Source organism: Tamandua tetradactyla, chromosome 17 (genome assembly GCF_023851605.1).
Source record: "Tamandua tetradactyla isolate mTamTet1 chromosome 17, mTamTet1.pri, whole genome shotgun sequence".
NCBI classification, from domain to species: domain Eukaryota; kingdom Metazoa; phylum Chordata; class Mammalia; order Pilosa; family Myrmecophagidae; genus Tamandua; species Tamandua tetradactyla.
Genome location: NC_135343.1, coordinates 81,118,366 through 81,136,103, shown reverse-complemented (window position 1 = coordinate 81,136,103; position 17,738 = coordinate 81,118,366). Strand labels below are relative to the sequence as shown.

The following is a 17,738-nucleotide window of genomic DNA, read 5'->3' as shown; positions in this document are numbered from 1 at the left end:
TTTTCCCATTTTGTAATTGGGTTGGCTGTCTTTTTGTTGTTGAGATGAACAATCTCTTTATAAATTCTGGATACTAGACCTTTATCTGATATATCATTTCCAAATATTGTCTCCCATTGTGAAGGCTGTTTTTCTACTTTCTTGATGAAGTTCTTTGATGCACAAAAGTGTTTAATTTTGAGGAGTTCCCATTTATTTATTTCCTTCTTCAGTGCTCTTGCTTTAGGTTTAAGGTCCATAAAACCGCCTCCAGTTGTAAGATCCATAAGATATCTCCCAACATTTTCCTCTAACTGTTTTATGGTCTTAGACCTAATGTTTAGATCTTTGATCCATTTTGAGTTAACTTTTGTATAGGGTGTGAGAGATGTGTCTTCTTTCATTCTTTTGCATATGGATATCCAGTTCTCTAGGCACCATTTATTGAAGAGACTGCTCTGACCCAGGTGAGTTGGCTTGACTGCCTTATCAAAGATCAAATGTCCATAGATGAGAGGGTCTATATCTGAGCACTCTATTCGATTCCATTGGTCGATATATCTATCTTTATGCCAATACCATGCTGTTTTGACCACTGTGGCTTCATAATATGCCTTAAAGTCAGGCAGCGCGAGACCTCCAGCTTCGTTTTTTTTCCTCAAGATGCTTTTAGCAATTCGGGGCACCCTGCCCTTCCAGATAAATTTGCTTATTGGTTTTTCTATTTCTGAAAAATAAGTTGTTGGGATTTTGATTGGTATTGCATTGAATCTATAAATCAATTTAGGTAGGATTGACATCTTAACTATATTTAGTCTTCCAATCCATGAACACGGTATGCCCTTCCATCTATTTAGGTCTTCTGTGATTTCTTTTAGCAGTTTTTTGTAGTTTTCTTTATATAGGTTTTTTGTCTCTTTAGTTAAATTTATTCCTAGGTATTTTATTCTTTTAGTTGCAATTGTAAATGGTATTCGTTTCTTGATTTCCCCCTCAGCTTGTTCATTACTAGTGTATAGAAATGCTACAGATTTTTGAATGTTGATCTTGTAACCTGCTACTTTGCTGTACTCATTTATTAGCTCTAGTAGTTTTGTTGTGGATTTTTCCGGGTTTTCGACGTATAGTATCATATCGTCTGCAAACAGTGATAGTTTTACTTCTTCCTTTCCAATTTTGATGCCTTGTATTTCTTTTTCTTGTCTAATTGCTCTGGCTAGAACCTCCAACACAATCTTGAATAATAGTGGTGATAGTGGACATCCTTGTCTTGTTCCTGATCTTAGGGGGAAAGTTTTCAATTTTTCCCCATTGAGGATGATATTAGCTGTGGGTTTTTCATATATTCCCTCTATCATTTTAAGGAAGTTCCCTTGTATTCCTATCTTTTGAAGTGTTTTCAACAGGAAAGGATGTTGAATCTTGTCGAATGCCTTCTCTGCATCAATTGAGATGATCATGTGATTTTTCTGCTTTGATTTGTTGATATGGTGTATTACATTAATTGATTTTCTTATGTTGAACCATCCTTGCATACCTGGGATGAATCCTACTTGGTCATGATGTATAATTCTTTTAATGTGTTGTTGGATATGATTTGCTAGAATTTTATTGAGGATTTTTGCATCTGTATTCATTAGAGAGATTGGTCTGTAGTTTTCTTTTTTTGTAATATCTTTGCCTGGTTTTGGTATGAGGGTGATGTTGGCTTCATAGAATGAATTAGGCAGTTTTCCCTCCACTTCGATTTTTTTGAAGAGTTTGAGGAGAATTGGTACTAATTCTTTCTGGAACGTTTGGTAGAATTCACATGTGAAGCCATCTGGTCCTGGACTTTTCTTTTTAGGAAGCTTTTGAATGACTAATTCAATTTCTTTACTTGTGATTGGTTTGTTGAGGTCATCTATGTCTTCTTGAGTCAAAGTTGGTTGTTCATGTCTTTCCAGGAACCCGTCCATTTCCTCTAAATTGTTGTATTTATTAGCGTAAAGTTGTTCATAGTATCCTGTTATTACCTCCTTTATTTCTGTGAGGTCAGTAGTTATGTCTCCTCTTCCATTTCTGATCTTATTTATTTGCATCCTCTCTCTTCTTCTTTTTGTCAATCTTGATAGGGGCCCATCAATCTTATTGATTTTCTCATAGAAGCAACTTCTGGTCTTATTGATTTTCTCTACTGTTTTCATATTTTAAATTTCATTTATTTCTGCTCTGGTCTTTGTTATTTGTTTCATTTTGCTTGCTTTGGGATTAGTTTGCTGTTCTTTCTCCAGTTCTTCCAATTGAATAGTTAATTCCTGCATTTTTGCCTTTTATTCTTTTCTGATATAGGCATTTAGGGCAATAAATTTCCCTCTTAGCACTGCCTTTGCTGCGTCCCATAAGTTTTGATATGTTGTGTTTTCATTTTCATTCACCTCGAGGTATTTGCTAATTTCTCTAGCAATTTATTCTTTGACCCACTCGTTGTTTAGGAGTGTGTTGTTGAGCCTCCACGTATTTGTGAATTTTCTGGCACTCCGCCTATTATTGATTTCCAACTTCATTCCTTTATGATCCGAGAAAGTGTTGTGTATGATTTCAATCTTTTTAAATTTGTTAAGACTTGCTTTGTGACCCAGCATATGGTCTATCTTTGAGAATGATCCATGAGCACTTGAGAAAAAGGTGTATCCTGCTGTTGTGTGATGTAATGTCCTATAAATGTCTGTTAAGTCTAGCTCCTTTATAGTAATATTCAGATTCTCTATTTCTTTATTGATCCTCTGTCTAGATGTTCTGTCCATTGATGAGAGTGAGGAATTGAAGTCTCCAACTATTATGGTATTTGTGTCTATTTCCCTTTTCAGTGTTTGCAGTGTATTCCTCACGTATTTTGGGGCATTCTGGTTCGGTGCATAAATATTTATGATTGTTATGTCTTCTTGTTTAATTGTTCCTTTTATTAGTATATAGTGTCCTTCTTTGTCTCTTTTAACTGTTTTACATTTGAAGTCTAATTTGTTGGATATTAGTATAGCCACTCCTGCTCTTTTCTGGTTGTTATTTGCGTGAAATATCTTTTCCCAACCTTTCACTTTCAACCTATGTTTATCTTTGGGTCTAAGATGTGTTTCCTGTAGACAGCATAGAGAAGGATCCTGTTTTTTAATCCATTCTGCCAATCTATGTCTTTTGATTGGGGAATTCAGTCCATTGACATTTAGTGTTATTACTGTTTGGATAATATTTTCCTGTACCATTTTGCCTTTTGTATTATATATATCATATCTGACTTTCCTTCTTTCTACACTCTTCTCCATACCTCTCTCTTCTGTCTTTTCGGTTCTGACTCTAGTGCTCCCTTTAGTATTTCTTGCAGAGCTGGTCTCTTGGTCACAAATTCTCTCAGTGACTTTTTGTCTGAGAATGTTTTAATTTCTCCCTCATTTTTGAAGGACAATTTTGCTGGATATAGGAGTCTTGGTTGGCAGTTTTTCTCTTTTAGTAATTTAAATATATCATCCCACTGTCTTCTAGCCTCCATGGTTTCTGCTGAGAAATCTACACATAGTCTTATTGGGTTTCCCTTGTATGTGATGGATTGTTTTTCTCTTGCTGCTTTCAAGATCCTCTCTTTCTCTTTGACCTCTGACATTCTAACTAGTAAGTGTCTTGGAGAACGCCTATTTGGGTCTAATCTCTTTGGGGTACACTGCACTTCTTGGATCTGTAATTTTAGGTCTTTCATAAGAGTTGGGAAATTTTCAGTGAAAATTTCTTCCATTAGTTTTTCTCCTCCTTTTCCCTTCTCTTCTCCTTCTGGGACACCCACAACACGTATATTTGTGCGGTTCATATTGTCCTTGAGTTCCCTGATACCCTGTTCAAATTTTTCCATTCTTTTCCCGATAGTTTCTGTTTCTTTTTGGAATTCAGATGTTCCATCCTCCAAATCACTAATTCTATCTTCTGTCTCTTTGAATCTATCATTGTAGGTATCCATTGTTTTTTCTATCTTTTCTACTTTGTCCTTCACTTCCATAAGTTCTATGATTTGTTTTTTCAGTTTTTCTATTTCTTCTTTATGTTCAGCCCATGTCTTCTTCATGTCCTCCCTCAATTTATCAATTTCGTTTTTGAAGAGTTTTTCCATTTCTGTTCATATATTTAGCATTAGTTGTCTCAGCTCCTGTATCTCATTTGAACTATTGGTTTGTTCCTTTGACTGGGCCATATTTTCAATTATTTGAGCGTGATCCGTTATCTTCTGTTGGCGTCTGTGCATTTAGACAGATTTCCCTGGGTATTGGATCCAAAAGTTTGGAAGATTTTCCTGTGAAATCTCTGGGTTCTGTTTTTCTTATCCTGCCCAGTAGGTGGCGCTCGTGGCACACGTTTGTCTGCGGGTCCCACCAATAAAAGGTGCTGTGGGACCTTAAACTTTGGAAAACTCTCGCCGTCCGGGGCGTTCGCTAGCCGAAGCGGCTTGAGCCGGCCCGGGGTCCGAACGCAGGGAGGGTTGCTGGTGGCCGCAGCCCGGGAAAGAGCCCGTCTGAATTTCCTAGTCGGCCCTGGGCGACAAGCGTGGCGGGCGGGCACCAGCAGCAGCGGCCCGCCCGAGAGAGTGCACGTTCCCCGGGAGTCACGGGTTTGGAAGGGGCCTCCCCCGCCCATCACCATTCTCCGTGGCCTGGGGATTTCCGATCCAATTCTCTCAGTTGGTCCGGGGGGCTGCACGTGGTATGGGCGCCAGCCACCTTGGTTTCAGGGGACCGCCTCTCCAATTCTCCCAGCCGGCCCGGGAAGGGGGAAGGGAGTAACTCCGGCCGCTTGCCGCCCCGCCTGGTGAGGCCCGCGCGCCTCGGCAATCTCACCCGAGCTGCTTCTCTCAGTCAGCCATCTTCATCAATTCTTTACTTCTGGTTGCCTTGGGTTTCATTGGCTTTCTTATATTTCTTAAAGGAGGCAGAAGCTTGGATACTTTGTTGAGAGCCTTTCTTCTGTTCTAATAGAATAATTGGTAGTTATGTTTCCCCTTTGTACCCAATTCCAAAGGTGTGTGGTCGGTATTATTCAAGTAAAAATATTTCCTAATTTCTCTTGTGATTTCTTCTGTGACCTACTATTTATTTCAAAATGTTTAGAATTTTTCTGGTTAATTTACTGTTATGAATTTTTAATTGAGTTTCATTTTGGTCTAAGAACATAATCTATTTTCTTTGACTATTTTAAAATTTTTCGAAGCCTGCGTTATTACCCAGAATTTTCTATCCTTTTAAAATGTTTGATCTGTACTTGTAAAGAATGTGTATTCTGCTTTTGTTGGGTATAGGGTGCTGTAGACCTCAATTAGTTCAATGTATCTATTTTTGCCTTTAATTTTGTCATTTTTTTCTTTATGTATATTGAGACTCTGTTATTGAGGTATGCACATTTAAAATGTTTCCTGATGAATTGACACTTTTATTTTTATAAAGTAGACAAATTTATTTGAAACATTTTATCTACTATTCATATATCTACCTCAGCCTCCTTATGTTTATTTTTCCTGATACTAGTTTTCACCTCCACTTACTTTTAATTTACTCGTATTTATATGGCTTAAGGATTTCTTTTGCTGTCAACATAATATGCAATTTTTTGTTTGTTTGTTTTAGTTAGTTTTAATATCTTCTGCTAATTTCTGCCTTTGAATTACATTATTATGGTCCCTTAAACTTTTAATAAAATTATTGTTGGAATTTCATGTATGTACCATCTCATTTCTTTTCTTTTTATACTCTTTGTTTTTCCTCCATTCCTACTTTAATTTGTGTGTGTGTGTGTGTGTGTGTGTGTGTGTGTGTGAATTTGTTTTTACTGGGATATAGGAGATGGGCTGGGAAATGCCACCTTGGGGCATAGCCACCCAGGGAATGTCCATTCTAATCTTCCAGGGATAGTTTTTGGACCTTTTCCTTTTATTGGAGCTGCGCTTGCTGCCAACAGCCTCTTCAGGTTCACTGCTCACGGCTTCTCTTTAGAGGAGAGTCTCTCTTTTTTCTTGGAGGCACCTGCTGCTGTCCTCCTCTTCAAGATCAAAAACTGGCCCCTCTGGGGAAAGACTACATTCTCCTGAGGCACTAAACTTTTGGTTTATCCTCCTCTACGATCTATCATTTGCCTCTTCCCTCTCTTCCGGAGTACTTACTGCTGTTTTCTGAAGATGTCAGAGCAGTCACAGCCAGTCCCTTCTTTTCCTTCTTCAAGCAGTTTTTCTCCTGTTTCTCCAGCTTCCTAGCAATCCTCACAGCTGCTTCCTCTGCTTCCTCTGCCTGAATCATCATCTCCCTCATGGCATCCAGATTCTTGCAGGGAATCTCTCTGGTCTCACGGAAAGATGGCTGCTCCTCAACCTGCTCTTCAAGCTTGTCCCCAAATACACTTATAGGCGCATCAGAGAAGCAATCCATTCATGAGGCCATCTTGCATTTCTTTGCCAGGTATTGGGAGATATGGCCTTTGTTCTTGGCAAGCTGCTCTGCCAATGAAATTGGAGTGAACCATGAGTCCATATTTGGGGGTGTTTCCCCTTGTCTTCAAGGCCCTGGCAGCTTGGTCCCTTTGCTGGGTGTGGGGAATCTCTCTGACACCAAGACTGGCCATCACCCCCACAGCAGAGGGAGCAGGTCAGGGAGCCCTGGCCAGCTAAATTAATTTTTGTTTATTAAAGTGTTTTTATAGATATCATTTTAGTTTTCTTTTTGCTAGACTTCTCTGCATTTTTTCATTGTTGCCCTAAAAATTTCAGTATTCATACTTATCTTTTTACCACCCACTTAGATTTAATAATGTACATCATGTAAATTATAGGACTTGCAATCGTAGGCTCTCATAGCCCTTTCCTTTATGTTACAGTTGTTACATGTAATAAAGTTACATTCATTATCAACCCACCAAAACCATGGCATTGGTTTTTTGTTCTGAACAGATGTACAGCTTATAAAGAAATTAAGAAGAAAAAAGCAAGTAGAGAAACACAGCCTTTTGCATGTATAGTTATTTACTCTTTCTAATGTTCTTCAGTCTTTTCTGAGGGTCTGTGTTTCCATCTGATATTATTTCTCTTTAGTTTTAAGAATTTATTTTGTACTTCTTATATGATAGGTCTACTAGTGATGGATTCTCTTGTTTTCTTTTATTTGGATAGGTCTTAGATTTGCCTTCATTTTGAAATGATACTTTTACTGAGTACAGAATCCTGTGATAGCAGATTTTCCCCCAGCACTTTAAAGAAGCTGCCCTATTCTCTCATGCCCTACACAGCTTCTCATATGAAGTCAGTCATTCATTCATTTGTTGCCCCCTTTTGTGTTGTATGTTGCTGATCTCTTGATGCTTTCAGAATTTGTTCTACTTCTCTGGCTTTCAATAGTTGATGATATGCCTTATCATGGGCACGTGTGTGTGTGTGTGTGTGTTTGATGTTCATTTGGCCTATTGAATCTACAAATCTCTGTCTTTTATCAAATATGGGAAATGCTCTGCAAGTTTTCCTTTAACTATTTTTTTGTCCCATCCTCATTCTTCTCTCCTTGTATTTCAATTACATGTATGCTGTATCGTTTGATAATGCCTGTTCTCTGAGGCTCCGTTCTTTTAAAAATATTTATTCTAGTGCTCTATTTTTTAAATTCATTTACTCTCTCTCTGATACATCCATTTAACTGTCAAGTCCATCCATTGAATTTTATTTCAGAAATCATAAATTTTAGTTCTAGAATTTTCAACTTATTTTTTGTTTGTTTCTCCCTCTCTGATGTAACTTCCCCATCATTTGCTGAGCTTTTTGTTCACTAAAAATCATTATATTAATAACTTTTAAACCTTTGTCTCTTATCTCTAACATCTGCTTCATCTTGGAATCAGACTCCATTGATTTTATTTTCTCTTATATTTTCTTGATTTTTGTATTTCGAATAATTTTAGACTCTCTCATGAGCATTATGAATGTTAGGTTATATAGATTTGGAATTATGTTAGTTTTCTCTAATGATTGTTCCTTTATGTTAGCAGGTAATGTTTTTGGCTGGGCTTGAACTGCAAAACTCTATCCCTTGGATAGTGCTCCAGTTTCTGTTCAGACTTTTTTTTCTTTTAGTTGAGTTGCTTTGGGTCTGGTCACTGTGCATGGCTCAGGTGTCAGCCCAATCACAGAGAGACAGAGTTTAGGATTTCCTCTCTCGGTTTCTCCTCACAGGCTTTATCTATTCTCTCCAGCATGGCGTCCGGGTTTCTGTGTCCTGGCTCACTGGGGGTTTTCCACCTGTGCCCTGGTATTGCTGTGTCAGAGTGTGAGCTCCATTTATCTCTAGGCTAAATGCTAGATGGTAAGGAGTTTTACTTTTCCTTCAAGTGGACACACAATTGACCAGATTCTTCCTGTTTCTTTTCATACTCCTCCACCTTCAGAATGGTGTTTTTGTGTAATGTCCAGGATTTTCAGTTGTCTTCTAAAGGGTTTTTGTCCAGTTGGGTTTTAATCTCTTATACTTGGAAGTAGAAATGTGATTTATTTTGTATTTGTTATTTTTCTCGGAGTTTAGGCTGGTTAAGGAGCTTCCATTAGACCCTCAGCCATCTGACAGCTCTTATCTTATAGGCCAGGGAATCGCTGTGAGATTTCAGGCAACTGTCAAGCATGTTCCTTATAATTATACATTTGGAAATAAGGAAAGGACCACCAGAGGCCTCCCTGGATCCAGCGGGCTGACTATGAGCTGGACCTGAACCAAAATTCCATTTATTACCCAAAACTCACACACCTGCACTTTTAGGGAGATGGCATGCAGGACACTTCCATCCTCAAGCAATCATGTCAACTTGGACCACCTTGCTCCTATGAAATCCAATCTCTATCAACCATCGCCATAGTTCCCTTCAGGTCAAATATACCAGCTGTGGCTTCTTTGTCCATTTATTACAATAATTGTACCTCTCTTACTCTTGATGATTAGGTGTCATCATTTGCCCACTGTCACATATGGGATACTATCATCTCCACATTCACTAGTGCGCCCAGCCCTGTAAGAGCATCTCCTGTTATCAGACGTGGCCTACAGAGGGCAGCCACCACTGAGATTCTCACCAAAGCTGGTGTCCCTCCCCCCAGCACATTCCTTTTGCCCTTGGTAAGCAGAGTATATTCTTGGCAATACTGTTGCCTTTCTAGCCTTGCAAAGTATATTCATGCTAAAACCTGCCGTCTTGCTGAGCCGATTGATTCCTTCCTCCCCCATCTATCACAGGAATTCTGGAATTTCCATACCACTTACTGTGGACAATCACTTTTGTTAATATTCCAAGAATCATCCTAACAGCATACTGTCTCCTGGGTCTAGGCCATGGTGTTAAACTATTTGAATAATTGTCAAACTCTCCTTGTGCTCAGAGTTTGGTAACTATAATGCTAAACACTCCCTGATCCAACTTTTTAAGTGCACTGTCCATGCCCCATCTCCATAGCAATCCCATCTCCTCCCTGGTCTCCCAGCTCCCACTGAGGCTTGGCTAGGGGTCCTGCAGCTCCTTTGACGTACAATCCCTTCCATCCCTAAGCCAGTCCAGTACTTTCTCATTTAGAACAGGCTGACATTTGACTTTAATTGGTGTCTGGTGACCAGGAGGAGGTTGGGAAGGTTGCTCTACATTGCAGAGGTCTTTAGGCAAGAAGAAGAGAAAACACCTTTAACAAGGAGTAATGGGCCACTTCTGCAGGCCATAGGGTTCACTTGGATTTCTTATCTTATTGAAGAAGATGCAAGTCTCTACAAACTCTGACTAGAAGATCTTCTGACTATCTTATATTGGTTTTTTTTTGGCAGGGGTGGGGTGGGTTTCATGGTCCGAGAATTAAACCCCAGGCTCCTGCATGAAACGCGAGCATTCTACCACCGAACCACCCGTGCACCCCACGCATTGTTTTTTTTTTGCATGGGCAGGCAGCGGCATGGCAGAAGAGAACTCTGCCTGCTAAGCCACTGTTGCCTGCCCTACACATTGGCTTTCATCTTGAGTTTTCACTGTCCTTCTTTAATGCATTTGTAGCACCTAGTAACTAACATCAACTCCATGATCCTTCTAATTAAAGCTCCCCTCATACCTCTCGAACTCGTGAGTTAACGCCCCACCCAGTGTGGTCCTTTCCAGTGATTTCTCATGCCAGTTCACCACAGAAGAAAGTTTTAACCAAAACAGGAGTACAGCATGCAAAGCTTATCAGTATTCTACATATTACCAAAGACAGGACCTCCAAAGCAATCAGTCAGCTCGCGATCCAATGCCAGAACTCCCATGTAGAGCTACATTCTAGGACCTCTTCCAACTGTCTTACAAAGCGTCTTCAGGAGATAAACTCTGAAATGCATTTATGTACAGAAGGTCTACTGTGGTGTGCTCTTGAGAACAATCGTGGTACAGGGGTGAAGATGTAGGATTGGATGGAGAAGTTGAACTGCAATTTGGTTGCAGTATAGGCCTCCAGTGATCCCATGGGTTGATCTGGACTGCACTCCCCTTCAGGCCTCCAGTGATCCCATGGGTTGATCTGGACTGCACTCCCCTTCAGGCCTCCAGTGATCCCATGGGTTGATCTGGACTGCACTCCCCTTCAGGCCTCCAGTGATCCCATGGGTTGATCTGGACTGCACTCCCCTTCAGGCCTCCAGTGATCCCATGGGTTGATCTGGACCTGCACCCCCTTCAGGGCTCCAGTGATCCCATGGGTTGATCTGGACCTGCACCCCCTTCAGGGCTCCAGTGATCCCATGGGTTGATCTGGACCTGCACCCCCTTCAAGCTTCCAGTGATCCCATGGGTTGATCTGGACCTGCACCCCCTTCAGGGCTCTCCTTAAAACTGAGGCAAGGGGCTGGACCTTTATATTAACACCCCCAGTGATGGTTGGGTTCAGGTCCCAATTTGTCCAGTTAATGGTGCCCAACTGTCTAGTCAGGCAAGCACTGGCCTAACCATCACTCCAAGGGTATTTTGTGACTGACTGATAAACCAGAAGGCTGGTTTATTAAATCATCAGTCAGTTGATTGCATCTGTGACTGATTACATTTATGATCAACTAATGATGTGTCTTCTGCAAAGAGAGACTCTAATCATCTGGATTTAACCCAACCAGTTGAAGACTTTTAAGAGAGAAGAGAGAATTTCTGCTGCTTCTTCAACTGGGCAGCCTCTCCTCATGGCCTGCCCTACAGATTTTGGACTCTTGCATCCCCAAGGTTGCTGAGACACTTTATAAATCTCATATTTGAAGATATCTCCTGTTGGCTCTGTTTCTCTAGAGAACCCTGACTAATACACTCCCCTCCATCCACTAGCTGTTGGACCTGCTGTCCCCAGAAGGTTCTGCAACTCCGTGTGAGTTAGCGCTGTCCTCTTGAAGGCAGTTCCTAATATTCCTAGCTGCTGGGGGATGCATGTCTCAGTCCTGGAGGGGTCACTGTGGTGTTCCCCCTTCTAGAATCCTTCTCTGAAGTGGGAATCTCAGCATCAGCGCTTCCTCATTGCTACAACCCAAGGCTTGCTCTCTGGATTGTGCTTAGTCCCGATTGTTGCATTTTTTTTCTCAGGCATTTTTTTTAGTATTTGCTTACTATTCATTGTTTCCAGCATCAGATTCAAGTTTTCTCTCTCATTCTTTTTTTTTTTTTTTAATAAACGGAAGCACTGTTCTTGAAGATTTCCCTAGAAAGTATAATTCATCCAGAATCTAGTTGTTTTTAGCAGGAGAACTCTTCCTAATATGTGGAAAATGATACTGTTGCAAGCAGATGTCCTTTTAGATGCCCCTTCACGAGAAGGTCTTTGACTGCAGTTGTTGTGCTGTTGGCAGACAGCCTTCCACTCCCAGCCTCTCCAGGGCAGCCTCAGCTGCAGGTACGATCTTATCAGAGGCCACGCTCTTCCCAGGGCAGGCAACGTTCAAAGTAGGGTCATGAAGGCCCAGCCATTTTGGCCACAATTGGACAACTCTGATGGCCATTTGAGCATTTTCCCTGTGCGATTACTCAAAGCTATCTTTGGGTCTCTCCCTCATGACTTTTCCACCTGTCCTATCCTGCTTCCTACCCTGCTTTTCCACAAGTGTTGATCCCAAGGGTGCTTCCTAAGAAACCTGCTCCCAGTAGACTCCTTCTACAAGTCTGTTTCTTGGAGGATCCAAACTGTAACGTGAAGTGAACTTCTTTATATATTTTAATGTTGACATCATTGCTGACATTTCTTTTGTATCTGAGTAGAGTAGTAATTTGGTCTTACCGTAACATTCCAGATCCAGGATCATTAGTAGCTATTTTATAATTGGATTATTTACAAATTTCTGTGGAAACAGTCACAGTTTTTTTTTATTGTTATTCTTATTTGTCATGGAAAGAACATGAAAGAAAGCAAAACAAAATAAAACAAACTTATGGAATACAGTAATTTTACTACTTTAATAAATTTTAATCTTTAGTCATCCAATGTAAAAGTTTGAGCATTTGACTAAATTTCAGCGTGCTTCTTCACCTCTAAATTGTTTTGGGTGTTCTTTTATCTACGCTGCCTGAGTAAGGCTGGTTTGAATAGATTCATGTTTTTGCTATTTTCCTTCAAATGCTGTCTAAGTACCTTGCCGAAATGGAAAATTAAGAAAAACACATGCCCTGAGGGATGATTATTGGGGGCCAAAACGGGCATGTGGCTGAGTCCTTCCTTTCATTTCCCAGGCACAAAGATAGATCGTTTTTTGTCTTTAGATGTCTCACTTCTTCATTCCAGCATGCTGTGAAAATGCCTTCTTATAAATAAGAAATGAAGAGTAATGTAACTCTTTATCTCCTTGTTTTATGAAAATGTCTTTGCCTTAGACATGATCATTTTGATAAATGGGAATCCCTCAAGAAGGCATACTTTAGAAAAACAAAAATTCTCCTATGTAGTTACGAATAAAAGCTGATGCACAGTCCTCTGAATCCCAGTGCTTTAGCTTTCTGAAGCCACATGCTGATTATAAATTGGGTTTATTTCTAATTGCATTGTAGTGATACTAGCTCCAGGGTGACTGTTTACCCATGTGGCCTCTTGTCTCCTTATCCAGGTTTTTACAAACTAGGCTGTTTTCTCTATGGAGAAACTTGACTCTATGGAAATTTAGCTTTCCTCTTCTTGGATGAGCTGCTCACTCTGGATTGTTATAATAGCTGCCATATATTTAGCATTTACAATGTACCAGGCATTATTCACCAATTTACAAGTCTTACCCTGACAGCAGCCATCAAAGGTGGGTATGAATGGTTTTTCCATCCCCATTTTACAGTTAAGGAAGCCGAAGATCACACAGCTAATAAAGGAAACTGCCAGGGTTTTAACCTACGTCTGTTTGCATCTCTCTGATATTTATTAAGTGCCTATGCTGTATTCAGCACTATGACCTTAAGTTTATATTCTTTTAGTTTTATTTTAATTTATTAAGCCAATCCTTTCAGGCAACAACAGTTTACTGACCTTCCATTATGACCAGGTTCTGTTCTAGGCACTGGGGGTTCAGCAGTGAACAAAGGAAAAAGGTCCTTAAACTTAGGAACTTATATTAGTTCAACAAGATAGACAATTAATCAAATAAACATGTATGATGTCAAATGGTGATAAGTGCTACAAAGAAAAATAAAACAAGGAATTATAAAGTCCTTGAAACTGCTAAACAAAGCAGAAATTATCTTTCTTTTTTATAGCTGAGACCCAGAGAAGTTAAGTACCTTGTACAATGCCAATCAGAGCTTGTAAGTGGTCAAATCAGGTTGGATTCATTGCCTGCCTAAGTCTAGTATCTGACCTTTTCAGTATTCTGCTCATTCTCTATTTCTTGCTTGTTATCTCCATTATTCCTGTGTGCATCTATAATTTTGCTGAAAACTTTTCTTCCAAGCATACACTTGTCCCCTTTGCTGCCTACCATCAAGAAAGCATGAAGGGAAATTGTTTCCCATGAAGAAGATTTGAAAAGAAAGAGGAAAAGAAGGAATAACTCAGAACTAATTCCAGAATGAAGAACAATTTTGTAGCATAGAAATCTTATTTTCAAAATGCTTCTTATTCCCTACCAATGCTTTTTCCTTCTTTTGAAAATAAGAAACAAAATGATGTCCATGAGTACTACTTAATTAGGCACTAGTCATCTCTTTCTGCTTCCTCTCTCTTCGACTTGTGTTCCTTTCAACAGCGTTTTGGGAAATTATGAAATTTTTTAATTTAGGGTATTAAAATGTGAAATGACTTAATTAAATAAGTCACCAAGATGGGCTATTAATGTTTATAGTTGCCTTCAAGATTGATAATCTGAGTTGATAAATAGAAGGAGTCCTTCTGACAAATAGGAAAGCCGTGATTGATCAGAAAATGTTTATTGATCTGGTAAAATCACACTGTGTGTAGCCATGTGATTGACTTTTGTGACAACATTGAGTGAAAACTATTTCTTTGTTTTTTCACATGGGCAGGCACCGGGAATCGACCCTGGGTCTCTGGCATGGCAGGCGAGAACTCTGCCACTGAGCCACCATTGTCTGCCCAAGTGAAAATTATTTTTAACCATGTATTCATATCAATATGCTCTTTTCATGTCACGATGCAATTCCATCTGTGATTGCCTTGTCTGAAATTTCCATCTTCTGATTCTCTCTGTACATAACAAAGCTTCTAGTTCCTCAAAATCTATTGCAGATTTCATAATCCTTCTCTGTACATGTAGAGACCATTGTGCTTTGTTCTTTCATAGAACTTACCACACTGCATTATAATTATTGCTTTACATATCAGCATTCCCAGTATATATTCCTTTAGGTATCTATGTTTATATCCCAGCCCATAGCCTAATCTTTGACATCAAAAGGTCCTCATTTCTTAATACCCACTGGGGATTTCTTTTATTTTTAATTAATTAATTTTTAAAATTCAATTTTAACTTTTATTTTTTAAATATTGAATGTTATTGTCATATTTTATATTCAATCATTTTCTCTATGTTATACACATTATTTGTTATTGGTATGCTTCTTCTTTGGAATTTAGTCAAATTGCTAACATTTATAGAACATCGTTTGAGTTTAAAATACTGTTTCTGAGGAAGGTATGGATATAATTTCCAATTTTTAATATCTTTTTAATGAATCTAAGAAATTGAAAATATTCATTTCTCCAAAGGAAGGAGATATTTACTATTACCCATGATGATATCTGTTTTCAGACTCATTCTTTGAAATTATGTTTTGGTTGAATCCATTATTAACCGTATGCAAATAGATATAAATTTCTAAAAGTTATCCAGTTTTGCTTTATCGAACATCTGTATTCCTTTTACTGAGTGTTGGTAGAAATTGGATATTGATTACTGGATAATACAGAAAAATCTTTTTCTCTTTTTTAGAGAAATGGAATGGGGTCATGGACCCATTAATTGATACTTTTGACTAATTCCTGCCAGGACAAAATATATTTTACACATTTGGGCATATGATTCTTTGCAATTTCTTATGCTGCTTCAATGCATTCATAATCAAATTTACCAGGAATTTTTCTGATTTTCTACAATCCATGAGAAGTCTGTGAGCGGTATGCCCACAGAATAGAAATCATCTTCCTCAAAAATATTGATGAATTAATTTTATTACAGAAAATTGGACATTAAATTGGACATAAAAATCAGTGGCTGATTTAGCTTCCCCTTGGCCTCAGGGCTCCTCAGCAGCATCTGGAAACTGAGGTCCAAGCCGAAGAATCTGTGTTTTGACTTCAACTCTGCTGGGACTAGCTGTTCAAACCTGGAGAAACAAACTTCTTCTTATCTCTTTGAGCCTCAGTTTCTTCATCTGTAAAGTGAGCATAAGGCTGATTATCTCATGGGGGTGCTATGAAAATTAAATGTGATAATGTATGTCAAGCTTCTTTCTCAAATATAAAACACAGTACAGGACGAATTCAAAGACATACGCTCTGTTTATTACCTCAGTTAAATTGAAGATCCCCTCTCTCTCCAGTGCAAAGAAATATGACACACAGCCCTGAGCTACATTTGTATTTTTCTCACATTCTCCCAGAGCGAATCATGTTATAGCTGTACTAATATTCAAGATCTACTTTGACAGATTTTTAGACTAAATGCAGTTGTGAAAAAATTTTTTTCCTGTTTAAAATTCTACTTTTATTACTTCAGAAATGTCATCCTAAGAACACATGCTGACAGATGATTGAGGGTTCTGTTCTGTAGCAATATAGAAAGCAAATGGATTCTTGAAACAAAAATAAATTAAAAATATTAGATTCATTAGAAGATACATAAGTTTTCATAATGTCTGTTATTAGCTCCTCCTTGGAGAGACTTGATTTATCAGACCTATCACATCAATAAATTCAGAAACATGAAATATTGAAATGTTCATTGCAGTTAAAGAAAATACACACAAATTTGGCATAAAACAAATTCGTTACTAAAGAGATCTTGATGAGCAGAAAAGAATGGAAATGATTTGGAGAACCAAGGGTAGCAACACTAGGATTTCTCTGGTAGGACACTTTTTAAATCAAAATCATCCATTTAAAAAGGAATCTGGGAATAACATGCATCTCTTCTCTAATTTTACTGAGGTCAAGGCAAAACAAGAGATCTAAAGTAGTTCAAACCACACACGCAGACATGCACACAAACACACACGGAACTGCAAAACAAATCCCAAACAACCTTAACTGTTCCTACGCTCTGCTTCCTTGTAAATGTATTAAAATAAAGATGAGAACATGAATACTAACATAAAGCTGGAGCTTCGTGTGCTTCAGAAACCACAAAAACTGGGAGTTCTTCTTAGTGAGAAACTTGTCTTTTGCATACCCTCAGTTATACAACTGAATTAAAGAATTATGCCGTAGCTCCAAACTGCCTCACTACACATCAGGAAACCTAAAGTATTGAAGACGGCCATAATCTTATTTTAGAATACAGATATCGTCTAACTTATTGATAAACACATCCTTTTCACATATTTAGTCTTGTTTTAATATGCACATGGCAATATCAAAACTTGATGGAACAAGAATATTTAACTGCTTACTGTCATGAGCAAAAGTTTATGTTTTATAAATTTGTCTTTTAAAACTCTATTGTGGGGCAGAAAAATGGATGAAGTAAAATTCACAATGAAATATGTTGTTAGGTTAAAAACCGGGTCATCTTTCATGAATAAAAAGTTATGATAATGCCTGCACCAAAAATCAATTTGGAAAATCCAAGGAAGTTAAAAACATTTGTCTGCTTAACATGACCTGGGTCTATAAAGAAAAAAAAAATCTTATAATTTAGATAGTTTTGATCTCGAAGTAGGATAGGTCACATGTGCCAAGACCATCAAAGAAGCATTGTGTGGTATCCGATAGGGATAGAAGGCACAGGTGTCCTGCGCAATCACATGTAGTAGTGCAAGAAGTGACATGGCGATATCTAAGTGAATGCACTGGGGCCTTCCCAGAGAGTTACTGTCTCATCTCTTCTTGAGGGACTACCACGTAGAAAACTGGATGAAGTCAAAGCGGGAGTGGGGGAAGAGGGGGGAGTTAAGTTTTTTGTGATGATTGTTTTCTGTCTAAATATAGACAGAAATTTCCTATTGGGAAATTTCTGAAGTTCTACAGAGCCGTTGCTTCTCATGCTTAGTCTGATAACATCAGATAAGTCAGTCAGTTGCACAGCGACATG

General features: G+C 38.7%; 1 non-coding gene across 1 annotated transcript; it reads right to left on the bottom strand.

Moving 5' to 3' along the window:
- Window positions 1–6,579: 6,579 nt before the first annotated feature.
- LOC143661824 (small nucleolar RNA SNORD86) lies at window positions 6,580–6,655 on the bottom strand. The gene has a single exon (XR_013164868.1). It is a non-coding gene; the product is annotated as a small nucleolar RNA SNORD86 (small nucleolar RNA).
- Window positions 6,656–17,738: the final 11,083 nt, after the last annotated feature.